Source organism: Agrilus planipennis, unplaced genomic scaffold (genome assembly GCF_000699045.2).
Source record: "Agrilus planipennis isolate EAB-ADULT unplaced genomic scaffold, Apla_2.0 scaffold87, whole genome shotgun sequence".
NCBI lineage: Eukaryota > Metazoa > Arthropoda > Insecta > Coleoptera > Buprestidae > Agrilus > Agrilus planipennis.
The window spans coordinates 199,069-217,046 of NW_020439134.1; the positions used below are offsets into that span (position 1 = coordinate 199,069).

Consider the following 17,978-nt stretch of genomic DNA (forward strand, 5'->3'; position numbering starts at 1 on the left):
AGAGATTTGCGGACAATGAAGAAGTAATCGAAGCTGTAAATGGTTATTTTGAGGAGCTTGACGAATCAGTCTATAGAGATGGCATTAATAGACTGGAACACCGCTATGAGAAATGTATCAGCCTTGGAGGAGATTATGTTGAGAAATAAAAAAAAAAAATTTTTAAAAACCTTGTTTTTCATGGTCAGGCCGGAAACTTATCAATCCACCCTCGTATCTATAAATGTTTGGGTGGTTCTAGTGCTTGTGAAAAAGCATCATTTGATGTCGTCGTTATTTCGAAAGCCAGAGCCAATCCAACAGTAACGGCAATTCAGCGGAAAATCAGGACCCTCGAACGTCCAGCAAACGATGCTAAATTCTTGGCAACACAATTTCTTTTTTTATATTCCCTAGTGCAGTGGTCAGCAACCAGTGTTCTTTCGACCCCTTGTGTATGACACTACTGCACATAAAAAACTGACGCATAACAAGAAGTAATACCTTGAGAAACAACTTACAACTAAGCACATATCATTAAGTCATCATTCTAATCAGTTATGTATGACTACAAATTTTTACATCGAAGACGCGTTCAAGTAATGATAAAAGTAAAACAAAAAGTATGCAAGGGAATAAAAAGTCAGGACGGAATGAGGACAGAATGAGTAGTATATCATTCATAAAGCAAAGGATAGAGCAGGGTGGAGTCGGCTTTAATAAAAAGAAGTCACTTCTATGCTTGCTAACAATTAATTTAGAAATTTTAAAAAGATTGTTAAAGTTGTATGTTTGGAATGCGGCGTTGTACGGGTCCGAAACATAGACGATGGGCGCGGCGGAAAAGAAAAGGTTAGAAGCGTTCGAAATGTGGTGTTACCGGCAAAAGCTGTGGATAAAGAAGGTTAGAAATAAAGAGATATTATTTTTTTTTTTACAGTCCGACAGTCGTGCTGTGCGGACGTGTTTAAGTTTTCGTGACGGTTCAACTGTATCGAATAGTTNTTAGAAAGAATAGGATAACAGAGGACTCTAAGGAAGTCAATAAAAAAATAGGCGAAATAGGTTGGACATCTCAGACATAAAAGTAAGAGACATTGAGCCAGAAAAAGGAGTTAAGAGGAGTAGAGGTAGACCTAGATTAAATTACTGTTCGCAAATAGTTAAGGATGTGAGATGTTCTAGTTTTAGGGAAATGCATAGATTAGCTCATGATAAGAAGGAGCGGAGGTACGTGTGCAACCAGTCTTAGGACTGACGTCTTTATGATGATAATGACAAAACAAATGTTTAAAATTAAATTTAGAGTCTAACCATAAATGCTGAGTGCGAGATTTCAACATTATTATTCTGAGCAGGCGTATAGCATACTCGGAGCAGCGGCTAAATTATTGATTTCAATTTTTTCTTGATAATCGAGTAAAATTAGCTTTTTATGTTCTAAAAAATTAATTACTATCTTGCTTTTCTTAATAGATTTATTTTAATGTTTATTAAAAAATATTAAAAAAGGAACACGAAATCACTCTAGCTTAAAAAAAATATTCAAGGTCAAAGTTTATAAAAAACGTTTTTTTTTGCAATGCATGATGCTTCCTACGGCTCAAAGTCTAACCATAAGAGCTGAACGCGAGATATCAACATTATTATTCTAAGCAGACGTACAGCTCTCTCGGAGCAGGGGCTAACCTATTGATTTCAATTTTTNAAGGTCAAAGTTTATAAAAAACGTTTTTTTTTGCAATGCATGATGCTTCCTACGGCTCAAAGTCTAACCATAAGAGCTGAACGCGAGATATCAACATTATTATTCTAAGCAGACGTACAGCTCTCTCGGAGCAGGGGCTAACCTATTGATTTCAATTTTTTCTTGATAATCGAGTAAAATTAGTTACAATCTTATTTTCTTTAATCGATTTATTAAAAAATGTTAAAAAGGAACACAAAATCACTGTCGCTTAAAAAAAATATTCAAGGTCAAAGAAACCATTCGTTGTCCGTAAAAAGTTTGGATTAATTTTTTGGAGAGTTCCATTATCTTCATTTTTATAATGACATTAATTGACCTCCGAGCCATAGAAGCCGTAATATTTGCAAAAACGTTTTTTATGAACATTGACCTTGAATATTTTTTTAAGCAACTGTGATTTCGTCTTCCATTTTTAATATTTTCTTTAAAACACCAAAATAAACTCATAAAGAAAAGATGGTAACGAATTTTTTAGAACAGAAGCTCTATTTGAATCTAAAATGACTCGACTAGTTGTATAGAAGTAAATCCGAAGTAAATAATTCGAATTATTATCAATTTTCGAACGTTTTGTTCATTTTCCTTGAGTTTTAGTTAGGTATTTGTTAAATTAATGATTTGTTTACACCATCAGCAGTCTCCATTTAAAAATGTGTACATTTTAAAAATTTATTGATACGAAGTCCTTTTAATTCAATTTATCATAACAAGTTTCAGCCATCAATTCAGCTTCAACCATCAATATTTCAGATGATCCAGAAGCACTGAAGTTCAGCATTTAGTAATTACTACATGCAAACTTGTCTCTCGAAAGTTTGCTAACCCTTGCATTAGGGTAATAATATCCGTCGTTCGTAAACTTTTTGTGTTGGTATAGTTGTTAATATATTACGTGAGAAATATTAGACGAATTTCAGTGTAGCTTTTAAATAAAATTTATATTAAGATCTAAAAACAGAATTTTGTGTTTAGTCATAGAGTTCCTTAGGGAGGCAATATCCACTAGAATTCAAACTAAATGTAAGATTAAACATTGACGGATAGAGATCGATAACGCTTCCTCAATAATTCAGTACAGGGTTAACGTTGCAGCACAAGCCACCCAATCATAACCGTGTCAGTAGAATACTTTATTTATTATCCACTGAGAATGCATAAAAATATTCCTATTATAAATTAATGTGATTTTAAGAAAATAAAATATTCCTTTGGAGCCGTGGTGTGTATTGTGTGCTATATAGAAAGCCCGTTTCTGTTCGAGTTGCATATGATGTCAGGTTGAGACCGGATATCGCATCTTTCCAATACTTCAATCTTCCAATATTCAATATTCCACATATAATCTTTAATTGTCTTCCGTCTGCATTTTGTCCGTCTCATCTTTCTTACCCGAACCACCACTCACCCATTCCCACGATTCCTGAAGGGAGACTGAAGAGGCTTTCCGCCCTACCTTCCCGGGTAGTCCGCAGGGACTGCCCGCACATTTTTTGGGTATTTCGTTCCCAGCCACTAATGCTGGTGGGAACGAAATACCCAAAAGTTTTGTCCACCGAACGCACTTGTCGCCGTTTCGCAACAGTAAAGACTTCGACATCGCCCTTGAAAATGTCCACCACAGTTGTAGATGAAACGTCGGGAAAACAACCCAACAAACCATGGCCCATCAGCCCACACAATAACTCACCTATATTTCAGGTACACTTTCATAAGTCTTTAGTATAAGTATTACTTTTTTAAGTAACAGTAGGTAGCAAAAAAGCATGCCTACTTTACAGTAAGACAGCTGGAGCAACAATATACTCAGGAGATATACTTATATCCTCAAACTTCCCGTCCATAATTCCAAAAATTGTTGTATATCTCACTACCAACAATCCTTCATGAATAATTTCCACAGTTGTAGACTGTACATGCAGGCATCGTTGCACATGAACAGATACTTCTGTTGCATCAGAGTGCGAGTGTTTACTTTCATTTGCTCCCTTTCTAACGCCAGTATGTGACAAGGACGAGGATATACGTATAACTGTAAACACACCATACAACCCTTTAGAGTTATTTTGTTCTTTATAAAATACTAAACCCCAAAATTTCACATTAAAACGTTTAAAAATCTAAAACTCGTTTCGACACACAAAGTAGTATTCCTGGTTAAATATTAAAGACTTAGTCTTTTTCCTTGGATTGATAAGGTCGCATATGATCGAGATCGAGATATCCATATAGGGTAGTTTCGGTAAATTACTGACCAAGAGCTTGCACGACAACTAATTGAATTTACGTGCCATACATATAGATTAGGTCGTAGCACCATATCTGGCAGAGGCGTTGTTACGTACATGATAGGCATGGTAGAATTTATTCACGATCTAACATTTAGCATTTCTATACTGCAAAAATGATAATTACTTTTTCACGTGTATCTCAGTAGATAGAAGGAATTACAGTCTCATACGCTCAAGCTTTCAATTGTCCGGTAACCCTATATTCTACAATTTACATTAAAAGACAAGAAAGTAATATACAGGGGCATAAACAATACACTCAAAAGATTTGTTCTGCCATGTATTCCTTTATCTCTTTGGTATAATCTAACCAGAGCTCGGAAGAAAGCATGATGGTGCCCACGGATGTCAGTGGATAAAACTTCAACTGCATACAGAGCTAACCACAATATTAAATTTAGTTTTAACCCTAATGTTTTTGAATGATTGACACCCTTAGCCATGATCACAAACGAAAGAATTTCCAAGTATATAGCCATCAAGTGAGTATTTACTGCTAATGAAGTATTTCGTACATGAACAAAGGAATTTCTTAATTTCTTTTCCTAAAGTTAAAAATGTAGTTTTCTCTTCATTTTTCCTGTTTTATGTTAAGGCGTGTAAAAAAAGGAGGTGAAGTGGGTAGTCCAGAGTTCCTTAAAATTTACTTGCTTAATACAGATTGTAAGTTATCATAACACATTTTTGCTATTTTTATCAATATCATTAATGACAGTCCGAAGATAATCTTTGTAAAGGTAGTATTGGTAGCTACATGTAAGTATCATGTATCAAATTAAAGTCTCTATGTTCATTAAAAAAGGTTGCAGGACAATATCTCACACGCCCGCACGTATTTTGTGAAATTTTTACGTGAAAAAATACCAGAGGAGCATTTCGCATTGTGACACTGTCCCCATAATTAAAACGACAAAGATGTTTTGAGTAAATCATTTTTTTATTTCTATTTTTCACCTCCGCCTCCTACGCTCCACCCTTTATCCTCTTTGTTAGTAATGCAGTTATTAATTTGCTTTCCGGATGAACACACGGCGAAAATTCGTGTAGTGTATACGGGGACTAAAGTTACGCGTCATCCTAGTAGTCCGTGAAACCTTTTGGCTTGGCCAGGCCTTATTTAAGTCTTCCTCCTTTTGAGTGCGGTCCCCATGAAATGATCGTCAAAGATGTAACGAAAAGGTTGTACAACCTTCCCATTTTAACCTTTTAAAAACATTGGAAAGTCATGCCCCCTCTAATTTCCAAACAATGGAAGCGAAACATTTGAAAAGAAATCTGAATATAGTCTTGTGGGTACAGCAAAAATTATAAAGGGCACTGCAGTGTAAATAAATTAATGAATTGAAGCATTTGGAATTAATAGTTTTTTACGTCCAAACCACATCGTGCAAAATTTAGAATTTTCCAATTAAAACTGTTTTAAGTATACTACATCATTTTCCAATAATTATGAAGTTCGAAAATTTTAAACACCTGCAAAATTAGTCACAATTACCTGTTAAATTCTCCAAAAAAGTGGAGGCACGATTTACATTCAAAAAGCAGCGGAAGTTCTTTTAAAACTTTGATGGAACTGTGTTATAAGTAGTTCAAACAAGCCGGCTGACTTCGCCCTTTTATAATATTACTGGATTTTTATAGCACCCGGTCTTTTGAAAGAGCTTCGCAACGTTCCTCCCTTTACCGAAAAGCGTATCCGGCATAACGTAGTAAACTGCCTGTTTGGTATGCCAGTCGAGAGCGCACCAAGTGAGAACTTCATAACCGAGAACCACTTTCGGCCCGCATTAATTATTCAGAATAATTCCCCAGGCATCGCAGATATGCTATGATTAATTACGGTGCACCAATTTAATCTGCTTCATATAAAAACGGCCACAAATCATACAAAATGCAACGAAAACTCAAAACATTTGTTTACAATTTATCAACGCTATCCCTTTACTGTTTCTTTCTATAATAATTACGTATTATGTAAATCATATCATGGCAATTGTCCAGAATTGGGGCTCCAGATCAAAATCGCTTCAAAAATTTTTTCATCGATTTCCGGTCATTCTGCATAATAGAATTAGATATTAGAAGGTGGGGGAGTTTTTTATGACTTCATAATAAAAAAAAATTGGATAATAATTTTTCAAAATTGCCCCAATTCTGGATAATTACCTGCATTAGTGACGTCATTGTTTGGTTAGGTAGATTTATGACATAATGGAGTTTATACCCCTGTTGATATGTTAGAGTATTTTATTCACAGAAAGCATTAGTTTTATACATTTCCTGGTACAATATCGGAATTTCATACAATTTCCAGAATTGGGGCTCCAGATCAAAATCGCTCCAAAAATTTTTTCATCGATTTCCGGTCATTCTGCATAATAGAATTAGATATTAGAAGGTGGGGGAGTTTTTTATGACTTCATAATAAAAAAAAAATTGGATAATAATTTTTCAAAATTGCCCCAATTCTGGATAATTACCTGCATTAGTGACGTCATTGTTTGGTTAGGTAGATTTATGACATAATGGAGTTTATACCCCTGTTGATATGTTAGAGTATTTTATTCACAGAAAGCAGTAGTTTTATACATTTCCTAGTAAGGCAGAGTGGCGTCACTTGATCAGTCGTTTATTTATTTGACCGCATATTGAGATCAAAAAATTTTGGTAAATCCGTTGTTTACTATACTAAATTTACCTAATAATGAAAAAAGTCATTTGACTCATTAAATCCAACAGGCGGGGTCTATTGAACCACCCAACGGGGTCACTTGAGCCAATGGGTTTTACAAATCTTTGCACATTAAAACATATGAAGCATAGGAACAAAAATAAAATTTCTGAAATTCCTCATGGAAACTAAAGAAACTTAAATAAATTTCTAATTTAAGAAAACTGATTCAATTATTTACTTTCTTTAGCCGCTTCACGGATGCTTCTACCATTGATGACTTCATCTAGAGCTCGTTCTATCAAATATTATTTATTGATGCTTGCACGTTCCATTCTTCTGTTGTAAGTTCGCACTCTAAAATGAAAAGAACATTAATGTAGAAATACTCATGCTTAGCGTGATTACATATTAGGTGTCACTTGAACATGGCTCATTCGACCCCGAGTATTTTGACTTAAGTGACTTCTTCCACGAATTACATTTAATATGTTAAATAACTGAAAGTCAATTGAAAATAATTTATTTATTATTTTTCATTAACATTAATCATGTTGAAATCAAAATACACTTACTTGATGACCGTACGATGGAATTTGTAATTTTTAAACCAAAATTCAGTGGAGTGATGTTTTTTACTTTTTGCGCCCAACTTCCAACATTACGCATTCACATCCAAAAAGAAAGCCGGACGGTGACTAAAGCAACAATGGCTGGGATCCGTCATCCCCCTGCTTCGTCTAATGCCACCCGCTCGTAGATATCACCCTCCAGTGTTCACAACCTGAAGCGAGGCAAAATTATCGTACTTTTCAAAATAATCACTATAATTAATAAATTACTCGTATTAATCCTGATATCAATATTTCTGCAAATGCTTCGTAACTAATTTGTACTTATAAACTATTTACAATCTTTTTTAACTATATTTTTTACATTTGAGACAGACCTAGACTACCCCCACCCTTTAAATTAAAAATCAGTAATAGATAGAAGAATACTTTAAATATAACAACATATAGGGGGTGGAGGTATGTTAGTGGGGTGTTTTTGACCTTAGGCTATGGTTAGTGACTGCATGACTACAATCACAAAATTGTGGATGGGAAGACCATCGACCCATCTGGTGACCAACACGAAGGGATGTTACCTGCCGAGGAAAAACCTACATACTAGCATGATAACGTTCTTTTGTTGCAGGCACGTTCTTCTAAATTTAACACTGCGTATAACAAAAATGTTTATAGCGCTGTGAGCAAAAAGAAAAAAAAATATTCGCGAATAAAAAAAAGTCTTCGTGATATTGTCTGAGAGGGTAAGAATAAAATAAATTTTGAATGCATGAAAATTATCGTACAATCTGCGTACGATAATAATATGATATCGTACATCGTACGTNTGATTCAAGAGGAAGGTTTATATGTATAATACATGCATAATATAGTAGGGAAACACTGATAATTTTAGAGGTTTCTAATGTGATGTCGTAAATAAACACATTTTTTGCGCTTACACTGCAAACGCTGGCTGACCCTACGAGATACATCAAAATGATGTACTACAGTATTGTACATCTTAAAAAGGTCTACAAAAAAGTCAGGGATGTTATACGTCTATCTCTTAGGGATAAGTCACAATAATCATTTTTTATCCTTTACTTTTTATGAGAAATAATGGCTCATTTACGAAGGGATTTTAAGCAACACAGCATTAATTCTTATCCAATTAAGTACCTTAAATACATTGTGCATTTAATATAGATCAATATAGCATGTAATTTAAATTAATATTTTCGAAGATATTACAGATTTAAAATGTAGGGACATAGCGGTTGTGGAGGTACCGGCTACCGGCAGGTAGGCCGGTTTGTATTGTCTAATGACAAAAAAGCTGTGAATGTTGTATATAAAGACATTCTGTAGTATATTTAGTGTGTGGAGGGGGTATCTTTTGAAGATTTCCCCTCCTCAAGAATAATCTAAACAAAAAAAAATGTATTTAGTATCAGCATTGCACCCTTGCGAAGTTGAGGCGGGTCGCTAGTAGGGTATATAGTAGTGTATGTATGTAATAATTTTTTTTTATTTATGAAGTCATAAAAAACTGTCTTCTCACCTTCTAATATCTAACTCTATTATGTAGAATGGCCGGAAATCAATGAAAAAAGTTTTGGAGTGATTTTCGTCTGGTGCCCCAATTCTGGACAATTGCCGATATCATTATTACTGAAATAAATTAAATCATTGTAGTTAATTATCTTCAAGGGTAAACAGTTCAATAATTAATTCACAATAAATAAATTAAAGAACAGGAGGAAGACATGAAACAAGTGTGTATTTATTGGTCGATATACAGGGACAGAAAATTAGTATGCTCAGATTTGCAGATGATATACCAATATCATCTAGTAAGAAACAGTTAGAGGTAGCTTCAAATAAAATGGAAGCGGTACTGACAAAACAGTACTGTATGAAAACAAATAAAAGAAAACCAAAAATACTGGTATGCAAGGGAAGAAAAAGTAGGGAAAGAGCGAATATAAAGATAGGAGACGACGAATTAGAAGCAGTAGCTGATTTTAGGTATCTAGGAAGTCAGATAAGTCAGGACGGAAGGAGTAGCAGGGACATAAAGCAGAGGATAGCGCAGGATCGAGTCGCCTTCAATAAAAAGAAGTCACTTTTATGCTCGCGAACGGTTAAATTGGGAATTCGAAAAAGCTTATTAAAGGTGTATGTTTGGAGCACGGCGCTGTACGGGTGCGAAACATGGACAGTGGGCGCGGCGGAAAAGAAAAGATTAGAAGCGTTCGAAATGTGGTGTAACCGTCGAATGATGAGAATACCGTGGATAGAGAAGGTTAAAAATGAAGATGTATTAGAAAGATTAGGAGAACAGAGGACTCTATAGAAATAAGCGAGATAGGTTAGTAGGACACCTTCTTAGGCATGAAGGTCTAGTCAGAGACATTATTAGAGGCAGAAACGGAAGTTACGAGGGGTAGAGGTAGACCTACATTAGATTACTGTTCGCAGATAGTTAAAGATATGGGTTGTTCTAGTTTTAAGTAAATGCGAAGATTAGCTAAAGATAGAAAAGAGTGGAGGTACGTGTCCAACCAGTCTTAGGACTGACGACCTTATGATGATGATGATCTTAAATGTGTATATTAGCGAACGTTTTTAATAATATTAAAAACTGAATAAACTTTTTCAGTTCGGGACCTGCTGGAAGCAGATAAGTTATTGATAGCAAATATAGACAGGTATGCCATCTAGTGGATATTTGCTGTTACTGAAATATTTCAAACGTTAGACAGGGCCTTAATAAGGCAGGTATTTCAACTCGTTTACCTGAATACATGATGCAGCACGCGCACGTAATATACTCTTAAACCAAATTAATAAACTTGATTAAGTAAGTTCTTCAGAAACTTATCAAAACTAATACCAAGAAGTTTATTTCCTTATAACGTAAGTATGTAGGGAGCTTTTATGGTGCGCTGATGAGGTCAGAAAAGATTTCATTATCATCAAAACCCAAACGTTCTTTGATAACTATTACTTTGTTAATTTAAATCAAGTGGTCCGTTTGTTTTTTAATGATGACACCTGAAAAAAATACTTTTTGAGGTTTTTATATAGTCACCCTTCTAAATAGGTAAATATAGAATTGTAGATTTCAAAATTTAGAAAACATTTATAGAAATGAAATTAAAGCCATGTAGTCTTTACATTCACTCGTAAATCTAACTCTTCTGATTTCCGAGATAATCATCTTTAAAATAAGAAGGTAATGACGCGCTGGTAGAACCGAAAATGGCACAATTAAAAGTACTTTCATTAAATAGATGCTTTTGGGTTGTAGGTACCTATAGCAAGCCTCAGAGCTATCTCCATTCGTTCCTTAAAAACTTGTAACAAGGAGCTTATCTTTTAGACAGTTTTATCGAGACATTTAAAATTTTTGTAGGCTTAAATTCAAGCTTCAATTCTTAGCTATTAGATCAGTCACTTTGTATACTCCCTAAAGAAAATGCTTATTTAATTAATACTGTGTCTACGTTTCATTTAATTAGAATCTCTAATTGAAAATCGCCAATTTTGACGTATTCGAATTGGAACTAAGCAATTGTAAAGAAGTGGTTGGTTTAAATGTGTATATTCGGAGTACAGTTGGTTGCATAATTGTAATGACTTTATTTAAGTATTTAATATTTGACGTTTGAAGCATAGATTATAAAATTATTCATAATGTCACAAATAGACTAATGTGACTGCTATGCTTCATCAATTAGCGATTTATAACCATCCGTCCAAATTTTTTTAAATTGCTAGTAGTAATAATAAACCATGCTGCTAATTCCATGGTATTCAAACTTAATCTAAAACTGACTTCAAACCAAAGAAGTATTTTACGTTTGTGTGTGTACATCAGTTAGGTTTATAGTGTTTTAATGCAGGTACAATTTCATGCTCCTTGATATATTGCAGTTTGCAGGCAAACGATGCACACTAACCAACTAACGCTTCATTACTACATGCAAATCGCTAATTTCTTTAGCGTAGCGTCGCCTTTATTGTCGGCGTGGCTTGGTGGGCGAATAGGTGGTGCTGTTGCTCGGATGGGATATTAATTTCTGTGTTATTTGCAAATAGAGCAGAGAAGACAGTCAAGTTAGTAATTGCTTCTGAGCCATTTTGTACAGATTTGAACTAACATTACTTTGTTTCTCGCAGATTTGCTTTTGTTCAACTACTGTTAACGTTCTTATTGAATGAAGTACTTTCTTTATGAAAATTTAAACATAAAGTGGTGCACTCTGTTTGAGCGTACTGAATAGAAATGAAGTACTTTCGCCAAATAATTCTGTCAGCTTGACGATTATTTCAAACTGCGAGATCATTTAAATCATTATATCCCTGAAAATGATCCAGCAGATCGAAAACATTGTCGAATTGAAAAAATAAATTGGTAAAACTAAAACTCCATAAAAGGTAAGCATAAAGACTAGAGACAGGAGCAATAACTTAATCGACGAGGCGAATAGAGCACTAATAAAGAATATGAAACGAAACGGCTCTTACACGTTGAAAATGAATAAACTTTTGGGTGTTTCATTCCCACCCGCCAGTAATTCTGGTGGGCGGGCAGTCCTTCCGGACTACATCAAAAGGTAGGACAGAAGGCCCTCTTCAGCCTGCTTTCAGGAATCGTGGGATAGGTGGGTGGTAGTTCGGGTGAGAAAGATGAAACAGACGAAATGAAGACAGAAGAGAATGAAAGATTATTTGTTGAATATTAGGTACTGCCTCAGCATTTACCTAAGCGTTCCAAGGAAACCACAGGAAAACTTGAACCAAGGAAGACGGACCCGGAATCGAACCGGCGTCCTCCCGAATTCGAAGCAATGGTCTAAACCTCTAGGCCATGCCGCTCGGTCGCTTACGCATTGAACAACTGCACACTAACTCAGTATTTTCAGTTGTCAAACACAAAAGGTAGACCAAATCTCCTTGTCTACTCATCGAATCGGATGTGCACTGCTTTACTGCACAGCAGACTACCGGACACAATTTAGCTGGTCTTACGCATGAAGACCATCGATAAGGAGTCCAATCTTCATATCTAGTGACATATGAAAACCATCCAGAAAATTTTATGCAATGGTGGAAAGCGCTACGAATGCTATGAGTTCAAGATCGACGTCTTGACACTTGACTTGACTCTTACTTGACACTAAAGAACGGAAAGGAAGGACAGACACGTGTTTCGCCCACTTTGATTATTGGTATTATCAACACAAAACTTTAATTTGCATTTGAACTTCATTTTACACTTTAGGTGTCGTATTTTGTAGTAAATAAAACCGTTGTTTAACGAACATTTATGCAACATTTCAAGCTTTCTAACTCAATAGTTTGTTTTAAATTATGATTTGAACCCTCTTCTCATTCCTACAATCCCCCTAAGTTGTTAAAAAAATCTTTCTTAGTGCTCACCTATGTTGTATCATATGAAGTCTCTAGATCCAGGAGTTTGGGCTGTGTGCTGATATATCAGTCAGTTAGTTTATCCCCTTATACATATACACGGTGTAACAGAAATAAGTGCCAAGCTTGGAAGGGCGTAAACTAGATGCAATGGACAATCACAGGATGAGTTCAGCAGCGTTGTTAACGGCATATTTTTTTAAGAAAATCAGAGTAATTTACAATTCGAAGCCTGCATTCCCGAATGTATAATAATAACTCTGCGGGTACATGAATCGAAATTGTAAACATTGTCGATTACCGAACGCCATTAAATAAATTAAATAAGTACGTTACAGACAGCACTACGTGAATGTACAAACACACAACAGAAAGAAAAAAATAATGTAGATTACGTAAATATTAGTCATCATCTGGATAATCGTAATTTTGTAAATTTATTAAGGTAAATTTCTACACCACCATTGAGGTATTGTCAATGTGCGTTACCTTTTTGCAGGTGATGTAAGTAAACTTACCAAAAAAGTCAAATAAGTCTCCAAAAATTTCGGGCCACAAATTTTCCGAAAACAGCTCTTGAAATCACGAAGGAAATTGTTATGTCGTACTATACGAATTTTCGTCGCACCAATAGTGATTATTATTATTATTTAAAATTCCGTCCCGCGGGAAAAAAAATGTCTATAAACAACATCATATGGAATAAATTAGGATGTACAGTACTTTTCTTTCGAAACCACCGACACAAATCCATTCGCGGCTGAGAATCAGTTTCAAAGCTTGCAATCTTTAAAAATGATAAGGATGTAGCAACTGTTCCCTTAAAAATTGCCACACTAAGAGAAACCAATGTATTTTTTTGATGAATTGTCTTCTTTAAAATCGAAGATTTCATCCCTACAGCAGCGATATGGTTCAAACCCGTAAATACGTATCAGGTAACATTATTTTAACAACTGTGACTGACCTACACTAATAAAATTGATGTTATATTACTAATTAGTTTATAGAACAATATTTAAACGTTAAAAGAATGTAATATAACAAATAAACAGTAAATTAGCAAAAAAATACAAAACAAATATTACCCTGCGGGTCATAACAATTATTTAATGAAACTTAACGTATAATTAAATAACATTAACTTGCCTCATTAACTGTTCGAAGCGACTACATGTACCTCTTATAGTTTGTTGTCAGGCTGTCTAAGGGGGTGCAGGGGTGAAGGAAAATTACAATTTTGATTTCTTTGTAATTTCGCTTATAGAGAAGATGTAGAATACATACATTTAGCAGTTATAGTTTATCAGGCCGTGTGAGGGGGGTACAAATAAATCAAAATTTTCATTTTCTCTCACCCCTACACCTCCTCAGACGGTCTGGCAAACTATAAGTGCTACATATACGTACTCTACATCTTCGATTTTCTTTATAAACGAGGTTTTATCGTGTTACAATGAATGTTCAAAAGATTGTGATGAAATGAAATTACTTCTACACACCCTCAGACGGGCTGTAGGGCTGTAACTTACATATACCTACAGGGAGTCCCAAGAAAGTGGATTTCTTCAATAACTGCTTTCTAGCTGAAGATATCAAAAAAAGTTTCTTATAAAAGTGGTACCATATAAGTATCTTCATATGCTAAAATTATTTTCGATTATACAAAATGTCGCATTTTTCCTGCAGGCAACCTAACTTCATTTATTCAAGTAGAATGCCCCATTTATTATTGCATTTTTGAATTTCTCGTTAAATTTAAATATCACTTTGTTAACTATATATTATGTCTAAAATGCACCAATTTCCATAAAATTCATACTAAATCAATGAATAGGCGGTTGCACTGCTCTGCGCCATCTTGAATATCTCCGAAACGAAAGCAACAGAGATGTGTTATTTTCACACATAGCTTGTAGAAGAAATGGCCTACTATTGCCACTATTAACGCACACATGTTCTTTTCAAATTCATTGAAATCTATCACTTCCAAAATACATTGTTTCAAACTGGCATAACTATTTTTTTAATGGACTGCTATATTTTTTATCGGCTCATCATGTGCAGAATTTTATTTCCTGTCTTCCAATATAAGGAAGTTACTATCTACGACTAAAACTTTTTTAACATCCCTATATTATACGAAGATTAGCTCAGGTAGGAAAGGGTGGAGGTGCATGTCCAACTTAATACTAAGGACCATATTATGATGATGAATTGTTAAATTAAGAAATCTTGCCTCAACATCTCAGGCGACTATAACGAAATTCAGAATCAGTGTATTTTTTTTACTATTTTACCAAAAATAAAGTTACGTCGTAACAGAAAAATGAGATCATCTTACTTCTTTGACTGAGCTACGAATGGTAGGTATACTTCGTTTACTTTCTCTAGCGACAGAAAGTAAACGAAGTATACGTGCTGGATTAAAATATTTCTACATTCAATTTAGATGTACTTATGTTATACTACTGATTTGAAAACAAAGTTATGTATACAATGCAACAATAGTGTTTTCAGTCATGAAATAGTAACTCTTTGTTTTCGTTCGCCTTCAAATAATAATTTAATGCCGGCAGAATGAGCTCCACAAAGACTGAAAATCAAAACTGTTTTAATTGCCATGCCTAAAGTTTCTCATAACTTACCATGTCTTTAAAATTCGCAGCAGCTTAGTAATCAGAATTTTAATTTTATTCTAAAGTTTGTAAACGCGACTGAAACGAGCATTATTATTAATTAATTTGCTTGACGGCTGTAATATCGTCGCTTCGAACGCTTCAAACTAACGATAAGCTCCAAATTCACAGTTAAGAAAACTTTAGAAATCTCGCATTGGCGTAATGTTCAAACAGAAGCTTATTAAGAAATACCGGCTTCTATGAACATGAGCGCATTCAGGATTTTTCTTCGAGAAGCGGGTATAAGACAGCCATCTCTCAAAAACGAATTTGTAAACAAAATTACGATTTTCAGAATTAGTCGCATGTGAAGGGTAATAATGCTTCAACATTTTTTAACATCTACTTTTATTCTAATCAATATCCAGCAGTACCCGGCAAAGCCCTAGCCCTCCTCCCCCGAAAGGATTTGCCCCCTCCCTAATATCTGCTCGGTTAGCTTATTCAACTTGTGTTATGAATTAGGAAATATGCTTTAAATAGACTTCCTTCATAATTTGCATTCTTGTATACGGGCTGTAATAAGATTACAAGAAGGAATAGGGACCATAAAACTAATATCGGCCCTTAGTTCGGTGTTTACTGAACTCTCGCAGGTAGCACACATTCCCTAGACAAAAATTTTCAGTCTCTCTCCAGTCTCTCAGTCTTTCAGCGTCTCTGAGAGCGTCTCTCACAGTCTTTCACAGTCTCTCAGTTATTGCCTAGGTGTTTCTATGGATCTCTCACAGTCTCCGTATGAGAGACTCGAATGATAAAATTGTTAATTCAGAGATTCCAGTCTCTCACAGAGAGACTGAATAAATGAAACTGAAAAATTGAGAGACTCGAGTCTCTCGTAGAAAGACTGGGACCTCTGAAATATGTTGAACTTAGAAAATTTTGACCATGTCATCGAGACATCACTTATTGAGAGATTCAAGTCTCTCGTTCAGAAATTCGAGTCTCTGGTTCAAAGACTGGATACGAAATAAGGATCCGTGTATGAGCCACTCGAGTCTCTCGTTCAGAGATGCTAAACAGTTTTTTGACAGTCTCTCGACAGTCTGACAGTCTCTCTCAACGACACCAGAGAGACTCGATGAGAAACGGAGACTCGAGTCTCGCTTTCAGAGACTAAACATTTTTATCTCGGGTTACCCTTACAGTATCATCAAGAAATCGAACTTCTGTTCAATATTTCGGGTGAAATACCCCAAAGTAAGGCAGTTACTATAAGCGCTTTGTAAAAACGGGATAAAGAGGAAAGAAATACTTGAACATTGTAGACATATAAACATTATTAATAGAATCAGAGACTCCCTAATTTCTATAAAGCAACAGGAAAATGTACTTTATTCTAAACTTAATAAACGAATGCTCCAACAAGGTCCATTTAAATATATGTTTCAACAGTTAGATATCGATATATTTAAATGGACCTTGTTGGAGCATACGTAATCCTAAAAGGTAGCATTGTACTACAGGTGGCGTTTACCGTGCCATTTGTGGTATTTTCTGCTTCTTATGATGTTAGAAATATTATTTGATATATACTCTTCTATGTAAGGCATCATGAAGTTATAGCTGTTTGGGAAGGTTTTCGTCTTTGTTAGCTAACATTTACAGCAAGCTTTTAGGTGGTGTCAAACGAAAAAAAATTTAATTTACTTAAAATAGTTAAAAATTCGACATTAAAAATGAGAGACTTGATGCTCCAACGATGATATAAAGCGAAAAAGACATTTCCAGTACTCTTGACCTAATGAATATGGCGAATTTATCGACGAAACTTAAACACAGGCGAATTCAATATTAATCTATTGTATTTAGGTACTTCTTTTATTAATATCAATACTTTAAGAAAGTTTTTCGGGTTCGATTCCCAGGGAGGCAGTGACAACGCAACGAACAGTTTTACCTCATTAACTTGAGGTAATTCGCAACATAGGTATACAATTATATATACGTATAAAGTTTAATACAAGCGGTACATACCTAACTTGACCGAAAGTGAATAATTAATATAATAGCCGATTATAGGTCCAAACACTACACTACAAACTGCAAGTACATAGTACCTATACACATACGAACATATGCATGTTGATACTTGGACAATGTTAAAGCCATTATCGGGTAAGGCAATAAACGATGGAATTTCCCGTTATTTATAGATACATATACAGACCTCCGCAATAAATGATAGCATAGGTATACTTCATTTACTTTCTCTAGCGAAGTGCCCCTTCCAATGTCTTGGATGCGCGCTGGCAAAATCATAGGTAGGGAGAAAAAAGCTCATTATACTGTCGACCCTTGTTCATTAAACATACTTTTTCATACAGTACCTGCCAAAAGTTTTGTTCAATTATGAATAGTAGTGCGAGTAGAAAACAAGCCTAAGCGAAAGCCTTTAATATATCTTCAAATATAAATAAACATCTCGTTGATATTTTCAGTAGTTAATGGTACCAATAACAGCACATTTGAGCAATACAATTGTAGTGGATAAACTGTACGAATTATACGCTCCTGACCAGTTAAAAGTTTGGCCGAGAGTTGTCTCCTTCCTTTTCTGGCCTAGTGCTGTTCTTTTCTACTTTGCGCCGGTCAAACTGAAGGTCACATCGCTAC

The 17,978-nt window shown here is 35.0% G+C and overlaps 1 protein-coding gene across 3 annotated transcripts in view; it reads left to right on the plus strand.

The window, feature by feature from the left end:
• LOC108740131 (LHFPL tetraspan subfamily member 6 protein-like) overlaps nt 1–17,978 on the plus strand; it is a 216,889-nt gene that overhangs the window by 100,339 nt on the left and 98,572 nt on the right. The gene's annotated exons all lie outside the window — the stretch shown is intronic.